The following is a 17,597-nucleotide window of genomic DNA, read 5'->3' on the forward strand; positions in this document are numbered from 1 at the left end:
GCTATTCTGCCTTCCCTCTGGTCCAGCCACCCTCACAAGTGGTCATGGCAGACTTGGCAAACACTGCCATCTTGATCTTGGGAAGAGGAGCTGTTCATAGACTCTGACCTCACTGGGCTGGGAAAGTTCCCATTTGGAGTGATTTTTCACCCAGGAGGCAAAGCAAACATCTTGTTGCACAGTTCCCTTTCTCCCTGCCAGCCACCCCACTCAGGGATTCCAGGCATTTATTCTACTGCTTGTCCATTTTCTTTTCATACCATCCAACTGAGCCTTGATGGCTTTGATCATGCCTCCCATCCAGAAAGCCATTCACAGTCACTCTCCCCTCGTGTCTGCTTCTGGCCCTGACAGGAATTTTCCTGTGGTATTCTGTGGTCACAGTCCTATAATTTACAGCCCAGCGCATGCAGGCTTTCACCACACTGAAGACTTTCTGAGCAAATCTCGGTCTAGTGTGGTGCTCTGATTAACTGTCACAGAAGGCTGTGGAGAAGTTGCCTCTGGGGTCCAGCAGCACCCCACCTCCAGCTCACAGCACGCATGTCCAGTCACTATTTTCTTGTTCTCAGGGTGCAAACACCAGAGACATATGTGGGCAACGCTAGAGGCTGCTGGCCAGAAATATGGGAGGGAAAGAATCTCAGGCTGCCTCTACAGGACTGCGTTGAATGGCCTCTTAGTCACTCACTATTTAGTCCACAGTAGTTTGTGGCCTTCTCAGAAGTCAGCTCCCTCCCTTCCCTGCTCTCCTACTGTCTTCATCATGCTTGACTCAGCCTCCTTTGGCACCTACTTCTAAGCTGTCTCCACCAGTCTCTCTCGTTTCTTCCTTCTGTCTCATTTTTGCTTGCTTGTGTCATCAAGAGTTGTGCAGATTCTTCTTACTGCTATCTTTTGTGGGATTTCTGAGCTCTGGTTCCCATTTGTCCCGTTTTTCAACACACTCCATCCCGCCAATGGCTTCTCACCGATGCCCTGTTACCTCAGTTCAGTGGTCTCTGCCCAGTTCCATCTACCATCCACTCAAGGGCGCACCCAGGTTCCATGCCTCCTTGAAGTTTCCTTCTATTACCTTTCCTTTCCAGGGTGCTTGTAGTTCCTGCCAAGTGGAGGTCCTCATGCTTTGTCCTGCACTGTTTTCCATATGTTATCTCCAAGCTACTCCTCAGTAAGGCAAAAACTCAGGCAGGGCCACTGCAGAGTGTAAGTCAATGACACTGTGTATCTCATTAACAGTGTTCTCTTCATGTGGTCCAGCTTCTGCAGGTCCAGGGAGGAGTGAGACAGAACCTCTATGTCTACTACAGAAATCAGAAAGAAACCCAGGAGCAGTTCAAGTACAACAGTAGCATTTGTAAAAGTGATTATGTCACTTTTTTGTTTAAAACCTACCAGTGGTTTCCAATTGCAACAGAAATCACACCTTACCCTTCGTATGGCTTGCAAATACCTATAGTATCTAGGTTCTGATGATTTCTTCAGCCTTCTTTCAAGCCACAACTCCTCCCCACCCAGGCTACCTTATCCCATTCATCATTCTGCAGGTTCCAAATATGAACTGAGCCTTTTCATTTCCATAATGTCTAAGATGATATTCAATTAATAGGTTTAAATGTCTGAGTGAGGCATTTATATATTGGTATGAGTGGAGATGTGATACAGATTGAATTTAGTTTGTTCTATAAATTGTTAATATGTTCAAAATATGGCCCTCAATGTAGTGGTATTGAAAAGTAGTGAAGCCTCGTGGGAGGTCACAAGGCTTTCCCTCCTTCTCCACCTGGCTTGGTTGAGACATGATCTTTTCCTCTCACATGTTTGTCTGCCACATGGAGCTTTCTGCTACAAGGTAACACAGCCATGGTGGCTCTACCAGAGCCATAGCTATATTATCTAGAGTTTCAGCCTTCAAAACTGTAAGTTAGATAAACGTCTTCTCTCTGTAACTATTCAGCCTTGAATATTTCATGATAGTAATGAAAAACACTAATATAAGATGAGAAATTATTAGGTACGTATGAGTTACAGAGAACAGGGAATCACAGCTAAAGACTGAAGAGGTTAGAAGGCAGTGATAGACCCAGCCCAGGAGGAATTTGTCAGACCTCAAAGCCCTGAATACTATGCTTAACCCTGGCTTTGACCATATAACTTGCAGTAAGGGGTTAGAACATCCTCCCGGGGAAGGAGTATGAATAGCTTTTAGCAGCCACAAACAGGGTAGGCTGAAGCATGAAAAACTTGGAGACAGGACAAGAAGCTTTGGAAGTTCTCTAGTGCTGGCTAAGAAATCCTGTGGAGTAGGGCAGGACTAATAAGAATGCACAGGTGCTGAGGTCTGCCAAAGAGCCAGAAGGACTCACTGCTGGAGTAAAGAAGAAACCAACTCCAGGAATATGAGAATTTAGGTCTCAGACTAATTTTATCTGTCAATTTGACTGGGCTAAAGAAATACCCTGACAACTAGTAATGCTATTTCTGAGTGTGTCTGAGAGGCAGTTTCCAGAAGAGATTTGCATTTCTGTTAGCGAATCAAGTGAGGATCAACCTCATCGACATGGGTGGACATTGCCCACATCTCTGAAAGCCAGAAGTCAGAGCTCTTGCACCTTGGGCCTTTGGGCTCCAGAACACACACAGCAGGCCCTGGTTCTCAAGCCTTCTGAATCAGACTGAGTCACACCCCTGGCTTTGCTGGTTTGGGTAGACAGCATATTGTGGGGCTTCTTGGCTTCCAGAACCAATTGCCATAAGCCAATTGCCATCATGAATATATACATATTTCTTTGATTGGTTCTGATTTTCTGGAGAACATAGACTAACACAGTGTCTCTCCAGGAGTGCACACATTGGTCTTTAGGAAAACAAGAGGATGGCAAGACTCTGGGATCTTGGAAGAACTTAGAATGGGGCCAAATTAGCAGATCAGGAGAAAAGAATAGTGGCCATATCAGTGTGACATGAGCTGACATCCAGCAGCCCTGGGTCACTTCCCAGCTCTGTTGCTTTACTAACATACTGAACTTCACTCACCATTTAACATCTCTGTACAAGTTTCCTTGTTGATCATACAGGAATGACAATGGTCTTTATTGTTGTGATGATTCCTTAAGGTAATGCATACAGAAGGTATAATACAATGTTTAACACATAGTCAATCTTCAGGAAACTAGTAATAACTCTCTTTTGTAATTAACATTATTAATAAAATAATAATGTATAAATTGGAAGCTTAGAGGAATTCATATTTGGTGATTTAGGCACAAAAATTCTTTTCTTTTTTTTTGGTACTGGGGATCGAACTCATGACCTTGCACGTGCCTGACAGGTGCTTATGCCACTGAGCTAAATTCCCAGCCCTAGGCACGAAAATTCTATATATAATGAAAATTCCCAAGTGTATGAGCTAGGTCTTGGGAATACTGTGACCTGTGGCTGGGCTCTTAGGGTAGTCACTCAGCTTTTTGGTGGGGGCTGGGGCAGCTGTTCTTTCTCAGGCTAGTGTAGCTGGGAAGCCTGAGGTAATCAAGTCTATAGGCACTGAGCATGACTCAGCTATAATGAGTGGGGGTAGAGGTGACTGCACTGGAGTTGGGTCCATGATCCAATTAAACCCCTTCTTACTCTTTGATAATGCTTCTGACCAGACACATGATAGGAAGCAGCAGTAGAAGCCTCTGCCCACTTGGGTGGCTTCAGTTACGACTGAAGTACCCCGTCCTTCCAGAGCTCCCTGTCTACGGGCTGAGATGTGTGTGGATGAACACTGTGTGGAATGGACCCCGATGGTGGTTTCTATCACAGATGTTGTTCAGGCTCTTCTATCTGTGAAGCATTTCATAGACCTCTGCTAAGCATGCATCATGATGATTTCTAGAACATGAGCTCACTTCACCGTGGGTGCCAGATCATCATTACACTGGACTTGTATGATGCTAGCTTTTGGAATGTCAGCGCTCAGATTTGATTCAGACTAAGGCACGAGCAAGGCCAGACCCTGTTGCTTCTAATTGATGGAATCTTGAGCCATTCTTGAACTTTCTTGGGCTGTAATTCACCTGAAAAACAGAAAATGTTTGTCAGATTTTTTTAGTTGGAAAGTAAGCAAGCAGTAAATGCTTGTTAGTTGGTTAGTGATTAAAATTCATGAAAAAGGCCATCACATATGTGAGCACTTTTCGTCTCCACACAAAGCTGTGATACTGATGAGGCCATTATTATGATCCTCCACTTACAGAGAAAGCTGAGGTTCAGAGGTGTTTAAGCTGAAATAAAGTTGGCCTAAACTGGTCTTCACAATTGGGTGATAAAATTTGTCCCCACAGTTCTTCTTTACACAGTGGAGCAACTTGATATGTAAACAATTTGTAACTCAGTTACTGAGTCTCAGCCAATTGCAGCAGTCAAGCTTTAGGCAGTCACAGACTGCCACTGATCATCCCATGTCTATAGAAAGCAAATTATGGCTGAAGTCAATCAGGTTGTTTCTGTTTGTCCTATCTTTTTCTCTGGCTATAAATGAACCTATACATGTGGTGGGACATAGTGAATCATCACTGAATAGATTAATGTCTGGTTCTAGAACCTTTTTCTTACTCAAGTAAACTCTGTTCAATTAAATCAGACTTTATTTTTCTTTTAACTGAGGTTATGGGTGACTATATAGCACATAATAATCCTGGATCTTTCTAGCTAGAAACTTGTGCTCCATTTCCTATGTCAGATACTCTCAAAGATTCTCTCTGGCTGCTTTATATTCTGATTAAGAAGATACGGGATGGGTAAAAGAAAAGATCATTTTAACAGTTAAACCAAAGGAAGGTTTCTAGAGCTAGAACAAACTGGAAAAAACTCTGGTCATTGCCTGGGGCTCCTAGCACAGACTGTTAAACTGAAGTCCAACAAGATTAAAAGGAACAGAGCATGTTATATGTGTAAACAGTGGAAAACTCTTAAAGGAGATCTTTCCTTCCCTCGAGACCTTGGCATTAGTCTTCAAGGACAGCTGAAAAGGGATCCTCTCCAACTGTTCAGTGACTGTCTGGAGGAATGTCTTCTCTGTCAAGGTAATGCTCCTCCCTAGAGGCCAGGTCTGGAGCTGGATGTCCTGGATTTGAATCTTGATTCTCTGGCTCACTAGTCCTGTGGCTTTGATTGGTCATTTAATCTTTTTTTCCTCAGTTTTCCCTATGAAACCTACCTCCAGGAAATAGCCATTGGTATGACTCTCAGGACACAGTAAGCACTTAATAATTGCTAGCAACTAAATGAATATTGTCGCATTTCTAGGCAGCCTCCCTCATTTATTCAACTGCTACACTTTTGGACCAGATTTAACCAGGAATAAACAGGCATAAAGATGAACACGAAGATGAGGTAAACTAATAGACTCCGCTCAGTAATGGACTTGCTCAAAGACCATACAATCCCTAATCTCAAAGCTTTTCCTCACATCAATGTGACAGGAGATCACTGAGGCAGACTAGAAGGAACAGGCTGCTTTCGTGACCACACAGTCTGGCTGATATTGCCATGTGCCAGCCACCTTGCTCCCCTGGATGTGAATGTGGACTGCAGGGCAAGGCCATGGTGGGCAGCATGGGCTCACGGTTTCCTGCCTCCCCAGATCTGTGCTTTCTTCACAGGACGTCAGACAAGCGAGAACTCTGTCAGTATACTGGTAAGACACGATCGGGCTGCTGCTTGACGCTTTGTAACTGAACAAGTCGGTGACTGATGGAGCTGTCCATTCTTCCTCTCACTGTCCTGGCATCAGGAAAACTCAGCTAATGTTCTTGGGTCTGGAAACTATGTCGTCATTTCAGGCTTTCTCCATTACCACCAACCCCATTCCACTTGGCTGGCTACCCCGGGGAATTTGCTCAGTACAAAACAAATAAAAATGTATTTTATATTGGATCACTGGCAGCAGGATGGGTTCTTCCTGTAGCCTGTCAAACTAGAAGCAAAATCAAGCATCATTTCAGGGACCATGAAGGCTAACCCCTACACCTAGATTTACAGACTCTATGTCAGAAGGGACATGGGACAGAGGGGTAAACCCTTGCTGTAAAGAGGGAACTCTCAAAACTCAGCAGAAGCAGCCTGCCTAGGGTCACATAGCAAATTAGAGAGACACAAGACTGGAACCCCCATCTCTGAACTTCTTTGCACCCAGATTCCCCAGCTGGTTTTTTGTGGGGAAGATATAAGTCTTAAGTGGTTCCCAAAGCTTTAGGCTCAATAATGTATAAGTTGGGTCACTCAGAATTTTAATTATTAGAAATGCCCACATAGGAATTTTCAGATGCAATGATAATCATTATTCTTAATAATAAAACAGTGCTTTGGAAAATTTTAAAGTAACTTCCTAATCCTCCAAGCTTAAGTTTTTGTTTAGTGAAGTTTGGGAACTGCCAGACACTCGGTATAAAGTAGCCAATGAACTAAGTAATTCATTTGTACTGTCAGTGAGTTCAGATATTTAACAACACAGTAACCCCATTTTTTAATGGATGGATGCTGGCTCTTGGGATATTATTTGAAAAACCAGAAGTCTAAGACTTAATGGGTACTTGCGGGGGGCATCTGTACAGCTGTGATGTCAATGTAGGGGACATGCTTTCTACAAATAGCTGTTTTTTGGGGGGCAGCAAACAGGCATATGGAATACTGGGAGTTTATGCAGTTAAAAGAGAAAGAAGAAGGATGTAAGTGTGGCCACGTGGAGGTGTATACTGGTAGATGTGTTTATCAGTGAAGATTTTGAATCAATAGCCTAAATTAACACTTCCTCAGAGCTGTAGAATTAACATTCATTCCTGCAAAAACACAAACTTTCACAAGTACAGGCTCTGTCTTTATGTTTACCTTTTCCAGAGCCACAATAATCATAACACAACTAATTATCACCATGCATTCAGAGCAGCACCTAACTGCCTACATTTGTTTTTCCTAATAGCCCAGTGAGATTGAGTTTCTTATCCCCATTTCTCAGAAGAGAGAACCGAAGCACAGAGAAATTGAAAAGCTGCCAAAGACTACACGATCAAAAAGTGGCACAGCTGGGTATGGAGTCATGCTCTCTCAACACTGTAACCTCCTTTTAGACTAGGCTCTAAAAAACTCAGCAGGTCAGAGTTACCAGGGTTGCTTGTCAAAATAAAATTCTCCTAGTTCCAACCCTGAGCTACCTAATAGGAGCCTTCGAATTTGGGATACAGGAATATATCTTTTTAATATGTGGCCCCAAGTCTTCCAGTGGTCTCAAAGCATAGAGAACAATGTCTTAAATGAAGGACTCAATTTAACACTTGCAGGCGGGAACCCTCTCTTATTCCATCAGGCCAAGACCCAGGGGAAGGGCTTTCTTCGTGAGAGCTCAGCATGATTTCCCATCTGAGATATGTACTTCTTAGGTGACTGATCCCAACATTCACTCAACATGCAAACAAGACTCTTGCCCTCCTTGTAAGAGAAGGATTGTCCTCAGCCTTGTCTTCCTGTCCAGACACAGAACAATGTCTACCAGAGCATCTTCTGTCATGGGCTTAGGATGGATCTCCCTTTACCACTGTGATGTTCAGTTATCCATGTTGTCCCATCCCCTACCAATTTTCCTAATCAGCAGGGAGGAAAGGGTGTCACTTCACCCAAGTCTGCATGAATGTGATCTTGACAGCTCAGACACAGATTTCTAAGCCTGTACCCCAGGCCACAAGAGGCATCTTACCCTGTGCTCTAGGTAATTTGGCACAGATTAGGGCCAATGTGGTTATAAAACCTTTTTTATACAGTCTACAAGCACCAAGCCTATGATTATTTTAGATTCCTTCAGACAAAAACAAGTCCTCTGGCAGACAGGCAGCTTAAGGGCTCCAAAGGCACAATGATCCCTTTTGCTTGGGAATGTCAGCTAGATGAGAGGAGACCTCTGGCCTGCATGGTTGTGCCCAAATGAGAAAGGGGGAAAGAAAGAAGCTGAAGCCTGATGATACCTGCATCATCCCGCTAGTGGTAGGCAAAGAAGCACTTTGCCTGTTGTCCCTGTAACTGAAGGTCAGCACCAAGGCCTCAGTCTCTTGGTGTCCCTTCTGCTAAGAGTTGCTCCTGTACCACCCGTTCTCCACTTTCACCCTACCCCTCTGCCTTCATCTGAGTATATTTGGCTCAGGAGCAGTCAACTTTAAAGCTGCCAGAGTGAAAATATATGTTCAAATAAATTTGTTGAAACCAACTTCCCCCATCAGATTCTGTGTAGGAACTTGAATTTTAGGTAGTTGGGAATTTGTGTGGGAAAGACTCTAGAAAAGAGGGTAGGTAGTCAAATATCACTAATTACCAGAAATCAGCAATATGCCACTGAGAGGAAGATGGGAAAAATGGGTCTCTAAGACTGCCATGACCCATTTGAGTTTCCAAATTACATCCTAGGTACTGTGAGGTTAGTTTTTCCTTGTTCTCATCTGAAGTCATTGAGATTCCTATTGCCTCATTACCCTACTAATTTAAAAAAAAGACACTCTGGGGCTGGGGATTTAGCTTAGCTGCATAAACGCCTGCCTTGCAAGCAGGCAGTCGTGAGTTCAATCCCTGGTACCAATACAAAGGAAAAAGGAAAAAAAAAAAGACACTAATGATCAGAAGCCCACTGTGAGGGCTTACTGTCTCACACCCTGCAGAGCCTTTCCCAGCTTGGTGCTTCACTGTAATGATGGCTGATGGCCTCAGGTTCCCCATAAAGGGGGAAACAGATATTCACAAGGTCCTGTGATATGACAGACACTTTCATACATCACATGGAGCATTTGGTAGAATCCTAGGTCACCATGAGAGCCAGGGACGGTGTGCCCCTTTTTTTATGGAGATACCTGCAGTAGTAGTCACAATCTTTGACTCTCTGATCCATGCTTTTTGCCATGCTCTTGATAGGCAAAGTATGGGATCATCAGTGTGGACTCATTCATTCTATGTACATTGCTAAGATCTCTGTACTGCTAAAACAAAAGCAAGAGCCACACTAATATCTTCCTTTAGCTCCCTTGCCCTTGCTGAGGGCAAGACATCTTGTACTGTAGGTAAATGAGCTTCTTTTTCTCATTGAAAGTCTCTGAGTAGCCACCTGTAACAACTCCACGCTTCTCAGAGCAGCATGTTGGGCTGGAAGGAGCCACGGAGATTTTCTGAAACATTCCTTCCTACATCTTTTAAATAATACTAGATGACATTTTTGGAAAACTTCCTAACTGCCACAGCCATGGTACACAAATTAGCTCGTGAAATCCTTACAACATCCAAATGAGAGAAATAGGCCTATTTTTATTATCTTGAGATAAGGAAGTTATGACCTATCAAGGTCAAATAATTCACCCAAAGGGAAAGGCAGAGTTGGGGTTTAAATCCACCAGGCTGATCTGAGAACCCATTCTTCCCACCCACTGTGGAATTAAGGCCCTGCCCCTCCGCCTGCCCTGTTTGTTCTCCTGCCAAGAACTAGAGATGAGCTGGCTTAGGGAAGCATCCCTATTTCTGGGGGTTGCCCCTTCAGGTCTCCATTTGCTCTACACTCGAGAAACTTTCATTGTCAAGGATAAAGTTTCTTTTGTTTGTCTACTGTATAGTACGATGAGGGAGAAATTATTTGGAAAGAACAAAACCATTACAGGAAGTGGCTATATGGAAAGTGAAGTAGGGGGACTTTGGATCAAAGAAAGCACCATTTGTAAGATCAGCTTGAGTTTACATGATATAAAGATTGTCCTTCAATCAACAGATTTGTCATTTTTGGTTTGATCAGTATGACACTCTTACTTTTTACCAGATAGTAATTGAGTTGCAAAAAAAGTTACTTAATTATATCAGATGCTCTGTTGTCAAGTATCAGAAAAGTTAGTAAGATTGGCTAAACAATGTATGGGGAGTTACGGGCTCTTGAAAGGCAGGTACAATGGCAGTGTGATCTTCTGGCATGGTGGTCCTTGCTAGACTTGTGTGACTTAACAAGACAGAAAACAGTGGACATACATGTCTTCTGTCCAGACAAGGATTGACCTTCTCTGTGTCTCTTCCTCTGCTAAATGGGCATGAGATACAGATGTGCTTGAAAAATGTTTAAATTTTAAAAGCTACTGCAGTAAAGGACACATTGCTGTTAATCATTGCTGTTAATCCTTCTCAAACTATTCTCTGTCACCAGAACACCAGATTCACTGGAATGCCAGATTCAGTGAATAATGTGGATGCGGTCGTACTGTATTATTTTTATAAGTCTGCCTTTTTATTTACTGGCACTTGCAGCCCTATTCACCGTATTTTTTATCCTTCTCATAGTCACTCAGGAAAGGAGACCTTCCAGAAAATGGTAAGAATGACTGGGTATGTTTGAGGCTAGGAAGAGTATTTTGAGAGGGATTGATATCAACGTATGTTTTGCTATAATAAAAATTTTTAATTTAACTATTGACTGTTATGTTCAATTATCCTGTTGTTTTCTGAATGATCATATCTCAAGGGGATAGAATTATTCTGATGGTCTTAGACCAGTCAGGATTCATCCTGCGAGCTGGAGTGCCCAGTTGTACTCAGTCAAAATGCTGATTTAGACTGGAAATGAAAAGATGGATATTAGTGGTTGTGGTGGTTGAACTTCCCCTTTTATAAGTAATCCTCTCCTCAGATAAGAGCCTTAATCTACTCAAGAGGGTGGTACCCTCTTAAAGGGCAGTGACCCTTTTGACCTCTTAAAGATTTGATCTCTCAGTGTTGTGGCACTGGGATTGGGACATGTCCCTCTGCCTGGTTAATGGCTGTTGGTCTTGTGCCCTGAACCAGTCTATGAAACTGTAAGCTTCTGAAGGTCAAGGGTCTCAGCCAGTCCATTTCCTCCTTGATACTTGCAGCTGGGTCTTATGCCATGGAGGAGTCCCATTTACTAAATAACAGAAGAGCTGACTCCCTTAAAGTCAGAGAATGCAACGAAAGTCCTAAATCATTATGTCTAAGGCCACATCACAAAGCAATAGTTCATTACACTCATTTGGCGTGGTCAAGAAGAGAATTAGCTGAAAGAAAGACACTGCATGTTCCTGATTTGGAAATGAAGATATTTAAAATCATTTGTTGCATTTGTAAATACACAAGAAGAGCTTCTGGGGCAGTTTCTACATGCTCAAGCAGATCCTCTCTCCAGTGTTCTAACTTTCCATTGGGTTCAGGTGATCAGCCAATGGCAGAGGGCAGGAAATCAGATGTTTCTGTCTGGCTCCCTCCCTAATGAGATCAAACTAATGGTGGTAGAACTTTTTAACTCAAAGCCACAGCTCCTGTCAAGCTACCCTTCTAGCTGTAGCATTTCTGCTAAAGAAACTGGGTACTTGTCTCTTCTTTTCAGGCCTACTGTGGAATAGTTGCCCACTTGTTACAGAACCTAGGGGCTGCCATTGCCTGGTAAGTTTCCCCTTAATTAAAATCTCAGTAACTCTGTCCCAGTGTGGAGACCCTTCCAATATAGGCATAGTGGGTGTGTGTACCTATATATGCATAGGTGTGGAAGGATACACACCAAAATATTAACACAGTCACCAGTGTGGGATTAATCATAATTTATTCCCTCCTTTTGTCTCTGTATTTTATCATTTTTCTACAATGCTGCATATATTATTTATGTTACAAAATTAAACTGAGTGTGTGGCATATGGCTGTAATCCCGGAACTCTGAACTCTGGGAAGCTGAGACAGGAGGATAAAAAAATTTGAACTCAGCTTGGGCAACGTAGTGATTTATTGGGACTTTCTCTTAAAATTAAAAATGGGGTGGGAATGATGCTGAGGATGAAGGTGTTGGGCTCGGTCATTAGTACATTCCACCAGACAAACACACAAGGTTTAAGAAGTAAATAAAAGTTCACAAGTTTTTTTAAAAAATTCAGTTGTTTCTATGAGGGCTGGGATTAGGAAAGACAAAAAATCCTCAGATCCAGATCTTCTGGGTAGTGACCTGGCCCTGGTACTTGGTGGAAAGAAACTGAAGACATTGGACATTACCGCCCAGCTCAGATGTCATGTGGATTAATGAGATAAACACGTCTGCAGCTTGGAATTCTTAACATGATTAAAAAGAAAATAAGGAGCCCATTATCATTCCTGGGCTTCTGACAGATTCTTTAACCTTGGCTGCCCCAAATCCTGCTGCTGACCTACCTCTGCTGTAACCACACTAGGCACAGAACAGAAGAGGGCAGTCTTCAGATTTTAGCATTTATAGGCTCCTCTGAAAATGTGCTAAATGTGGATCCCATCGATCTATCCCCAGAGCTTCTAATTCAATAAGGCTAAGATGAGACCTGTGTGTTAAGGAAGCTGGCCTTGCTCCCATGCACAGCATGAGGAGCAGAGGTGTCTTGGCCATGAGTTTTGGCGGAAACCCCGCTTCCTTTGGCCCCTCATCCCTAAGGCCAAGTGAGCAGAGGGAGAAGGGAGAGAGGAGGCTGAGAACCAGGTGGCTGAGAGGGACCAGCAGGGTAAGCCTAAGCCAACCTTGTCATCACTCAGGAGGAAACCCACAGGCAGGACATTGAACCCTGCCTGGGTGATTAGTGCTCCGGAAACCACGCGGACCCACTGGAGGCTTTGACTGATGCTGTGTTCTTTTCCATTTCTTCTCTAATTACATTGATCCTGTACTTTTGCTGATGTTGTGATGGTCTAATTATAGACTTCTCGGCTGCTGAGCAAACAGTCATCCTCTCTCTGTAAATCTGCCTGTTACACAAGCGCCAGCTCTGGGACACTGTCATTATGTGCAGCCAACCCCATGATGTGCCCTGGGCAGCACAGCCCCACACTCTTCAGCTCCTTGACACTCACTGCTGAAGCTGGAAGCACTGGAAGAGAGCCAGACGAGGTGCAGTTTGTTTGTTTTTCTAATAGATGGGGAAACTGAGGCCCGGCGTATTAAAGCAATTAATACCACATGCAGCTAGGAATAAAAGCTGAAATGTGAGTTAGTAGTGGTTATGTAAGGGCTCTCTTTTTCTTTTCTCTTTTCCTGTTTTTCTATCATATCCAGTGAGTGTCTATTCTAGGAAATTTGAAGAGGAAATGTGTTGCCCAGCCAAAAGCAGAATATGGCAGGGTGGGGCCAGCTGGGCAGCTTGCATCCTAGAAGCTTCTCAAGAATCCATTTTCCTGGCCCTCCAACCCGGAGGCTTCTGAAACTTGTCTACATTTGAGTCCCAGAGCTCAGAGCATTAACGTATACTCTCTGTCTACTCAATGCTTACAGAGAGAAGTGTGTGAGCCTGGAAGGGACAGGGACATATTCTGGTCACCCAATATCTGAAGCATTTTTCTGTTTGAAGATCCTGGCCTTATAAGGTGAAGCCCATTTTACAAGGTCACAGGTGAATACAACAGGCAATCTGCTCCCCCAGCTTTTGTGTACCAGTGCACTCTGTCTGGGCCCTGCTCATCAGATGTACCTGTCTACCCCAGAATTTGAATCAGAATCTGCTGCTGGAAAAGCAGTAACAAAGAGTCGCAAAGACTGATGATCAAATAGTGAGGGCAGCAGTGACAGGGACAGTTATATCCAATTTCTATAGACAGCAGCGGTGACATATGCTAAGGCCTGCTCCTGGTAGCAGAATCACTGTCCAGTCATCCTGCTCCATAGTATACAGCATTTTAGATAAATTCCACATTATGTAAATCGAGTCTATTTTGATTGCTTGCAACTAAAACTCAAGATGCACAGGAAGACTAGAAGATCAATGTATGAAATGAGACCTAAGGGTTATCAGTGGAGAAGCTGCTCCTGGCAGTGGGCCATTTATCCTTTTTCTCTGGCAAACTATATAGACAACATAGACTTGAGTATTGGAAGTTTCAGGCATCATGGCAGGCTGGTAACACAGATGCATGGACAAAAATATATGGCAGCTTCCAAGCCGATCCAATGTTTGGTTATGTTGCATGAAATGAACAATTAACAATTTACACTCATGAAATTTCTTTTCCCAAAAGATATCTGAAAGACTTTAAACCTTAGATAAGACATCTGGGGAACTAGAAGTGATGGCAGGCCCAGCAAGGTGTAGAGAATTTACCCTCCTCTCCTTTCTTCCAAACTTCTCGCTAAGCAGTCCTGACATTAATGTGAGAAAAGCACATAAAGTCAGCATAGCCAAGCCTAGGGTGTATAGTCCATTTTCCCCTTCTGATCTATCCATTCTCATCAAGTCCTAGGTTCCAGTAATTCTGGATTTTGCTCCCATAAAACTTAAGACTTTCTTACTCCAAACCTAGTCCTTAACCTAGTCTTTTAACCCAAGAAAATACTGGACAGAAGACAGAGAAGAAACAGGAATTTACAAGTGTGAATTCTAGGTGGTCACTGGAAAGCCAAGATACATTTTGTCATTGTCCTACCCAGAGACTCGTTAGGAAACAGATAAATCCATTGTGTTGGTTTTTATATATGTCTATAAATGCTTTGATGTTCCTTTGCTTCTTGGTTAGTATACAAGTAACACAGGTTTGCTCAGTTTGTAAAACTTACTGAGCTCTGCTCTTACGAGCTTCGATACCTAAGAAACTGATAAGGGCTGTCTAAATACTGCACAAAAGGTCTTTCTTGCCTGACTAAAAGAGTAACAGAAGAATTTCTTTGCTTTACTGGAGTAGATATAAAAGGTTCTATCCAGACATAAAATTTTTTCAGGGTCATCACCACAAGTGAGGCATTCTTGCATTTACTGTTTTACTCCTTTGATTTTTCTCTCCTAGCTTTCATAAGTATAAATCTGACTCAATGTAAAAATGGCCTTTCAGCCATTTTGATTGGATTTGCTCCAACAAAGGCTGGAATTTGGCAAGAAGGCACTGATAATCTTGGAAAGACAATTTCAATATCTGATTCCATGTCCAATGGACAGGACCTGGCAACTTCCTGAGACTCCTTCCAGTTCTAGAATGCCACAGTTTTATGAGATAGAAAGAATGCCATGTATTATAGAAAAGTAAAAATCTGAAATAAAATTCAAAGTCAAGTGATGTCCCAAGGAAAAAATATACATGTATGAATACATAATGAATTACCTAACTTTGATCGGGAAGTTGAACAAAATTTCACCTAAGCAAAGACATAACTAAAACATGCTAGATCAAATTTCAGGCTAAGAATCTTTGCTTTGTATTCTATCTTGAAGCTATCACCAGGAGAGATTGAAAAAATAGAAACAGTCCAAAGACCAGGGTAATAATCTGCATTAGTTTTACTGTAATCAGAGTTTATAAATGAATGGTTAGGTTACTTGCCCAAGGGTTTACAGATAATGAAAGTCAAAATGATCCGGACTTAGAAAAAAATGGAGATTATCTATGGTTTTAGAATAAACAGAGATTTCTTAAAAGGATATTAAAAATGCTACACATTAAACACAAGATCAATAAAGTGTGCTAATTTAAAATTAAGAATTTCTGTTCTTCAAACATAAATTTAAAATAATAAAGCAGGAAGCCACATAACAGAAGACATTTGTGATATGTATATGAAACAAAGGACTCATATCCAGAATATGTACAGCATTGGTATCATTAAGACAGAGAATTCCCACAAATGGGCCAAAGACTTGCACACACACTTCGCTAAAAGGGTCTTGAATGGCTAATAAGCATCTGAAAAGTTGTTCACCATAATAGATCATCAGAGAATTGAAAATCTAAATCATCATGAAGAAATCAGAAATCTCACATTGCTTGGGACACAAATTATCACACACCTTTGTTGTTTTCTTCTTTTAAAACTTTTTGTTTTTGAATTTTTTCTTTGATTTAAAAAAAAACTTCTTTTAAATTTTTCTTTGCTTTTGTTGTTATTGTTCTACCACTTTGGCTGTTTGGCAGTACATTTAAAGATAAATATGTATATACTCAGTGAGCCAGGGATTCCAATCCTGGTTTTAAATCCCAACATAAATGAATACTATGTCTACCAAGAGACATAATGTAAGAATGCTTCTAGTAGCTTCATTTATGAAAATCAAAAACTTGAAACAGTGCAAGTGTCCACCAATAGTTGAATGAGCACATAAAACGGTTGACTATAAAATGAATACACAGCAGTAAAAAAGAATGAACTGTGTTGCACACATGTATGAATGTCAGAGACACACTTTTGAACAAAAAGAAGATAGGAAAGCACATCTACTGCGCATTCCCTCTGTATCAGGTTTAAGCACTGCTAATCCTAATGTATGGTGATAACAGATTAGAATGGGTGCTATGTAAGACGCTGAGTGGGAATGCATTTGAATAAGCTCGAGATGTTCTGTATCTTGTGTTAGGTGTCAGATATATGCAAAGCATATGAAAATTTAACCAATAGGTACACTTTAGATCTGTGTACTTTATTGAATGTGATACCTCAAAAAACCAAAAGTAAAAATAAAGTCAGATAATATATCTTAATTTTGTGTCCAAAAGTAAGGTCACTGTACCTTTCCCTACACGCCCTCATGCTGGTACCTTTCCCATTGGAGTTCCTGGAAACTCTGCTCCCCTTTGCCAGGGACAGCATATGTGTGAGAACTTTTCATAGCTTGGTAAACACTGAGGGTACACTTATTTCAGGCAGGAATGAAAAGGGGGAAGGGAGAAATAGTGCATTCCAAAAGTAATATTTTCCCCCAGCAACTAGAGGATCAAAACAAATTCAATAAATGTTTATCTGTAATAACAATTGGCTACTATTATCTATAAATAGCACTTCACTTCATGAAAAGCACTGGAGTAATTAATACCTTTTTAAGAATTTTTAAAAATACTTATATAAGCCTACAAATTGTCCCATCCTACAGACATTATGTGGAGGTCTATGGAAGGTTAAATTACTTGTCTAAGCCCTTACCGATTACTAATGGAAATGTCAAATTAGTCTGCTTATTGGGAAGGAACCCAGTCCAGGCCCTGGCTGCATGTTACATAACTTACACGACCAAGTCCTGTGGTATCCTGAGTAGGCTAAAGCAGTAGCGGTTCCCAGGATTGGTGATAGATTCCCTGCAGCCTGCAGTCGCACTAACTGCACACAGGTGGTCCCTGTGGCCAGCGAACCAACTGCGCCTTTTCTCCAAGACTACGTCTTCACCTTCAGCCAATTTCCTTGGGTAATCAGAAAGGTTCCCAGTACCCAGAAGCCTTGCCTTTTTCCGCCTTCACAAATAAACGCCCTCTGAGTGGGCATCTCACTCTCCGCTCCTGGACCTGGGGAGAACCAGCTCGACAACCCCCGGAGAAACCCAAAACAAATGGCCTTCGAGACAGGAGGACAGAGACGGGGAAAGCAGCGATAGGGAAAAGTTATACGACAGGTATATTCTGCAGAAGAAAATGTAGAGGAAAGTAGAAAGGAAGGTGTCCAAGAGACTCCGAAGCGAAAAGGCAGCTTCGACACAGCCCTTCTCTATTGCGCCTGCGCAGTGCTACCTCCTTGGCGCCCTCCGCCCCTTCCCTGGGGGGGGGAGATTTACTCGTCTCCTGGCAACCATTCACCCGAGGAGCCAATCAGAGGGCTCCGCTCGCCCTGCGTCTCTGTC

At 42.3% G+C, this 17,597-nt stretch overlaps 1 long non-coding RNA gene across 1 annotated transcript; it reads right to left on the minus strand.

The window, feature by feature from the left end:
• Positions 1–3,057: 3,057 nt before the first annotated feature.
• LOC134477672 (uncharacterized) lies at positions 3,058–17,566 on the minus strand. The gene is made up of 2 exons (XR_010049803.1): positions 16,993–17,566; positions 3,058–4,061 (listed from the first exon to the last, which is right to left on the minus strand). It is a non-coding gene; the product is annotated as an uncharacterized LOC134477672 (long non-coding RNA).
• Positions 17,567–17,597: the final 31 nt, after the last annotated feature.

Source organism: Cavia porcellus, unplaced genomic scaffold, assembly GCF_034190915.1.
Source record: "Cavia porcellus strain 051 isolate PalLab524CR breed Dunkin Hartley unplaced genomic scaffold, mCavPor4.1 scaffold_1, whole genome shotgun sequence".
Classification (NCBI taxonomy): Eukaryota; Metazoa; Chordata; class Mammalia; order Rodentia; family Caviidae; genus Cavia; species Cavia porcellus.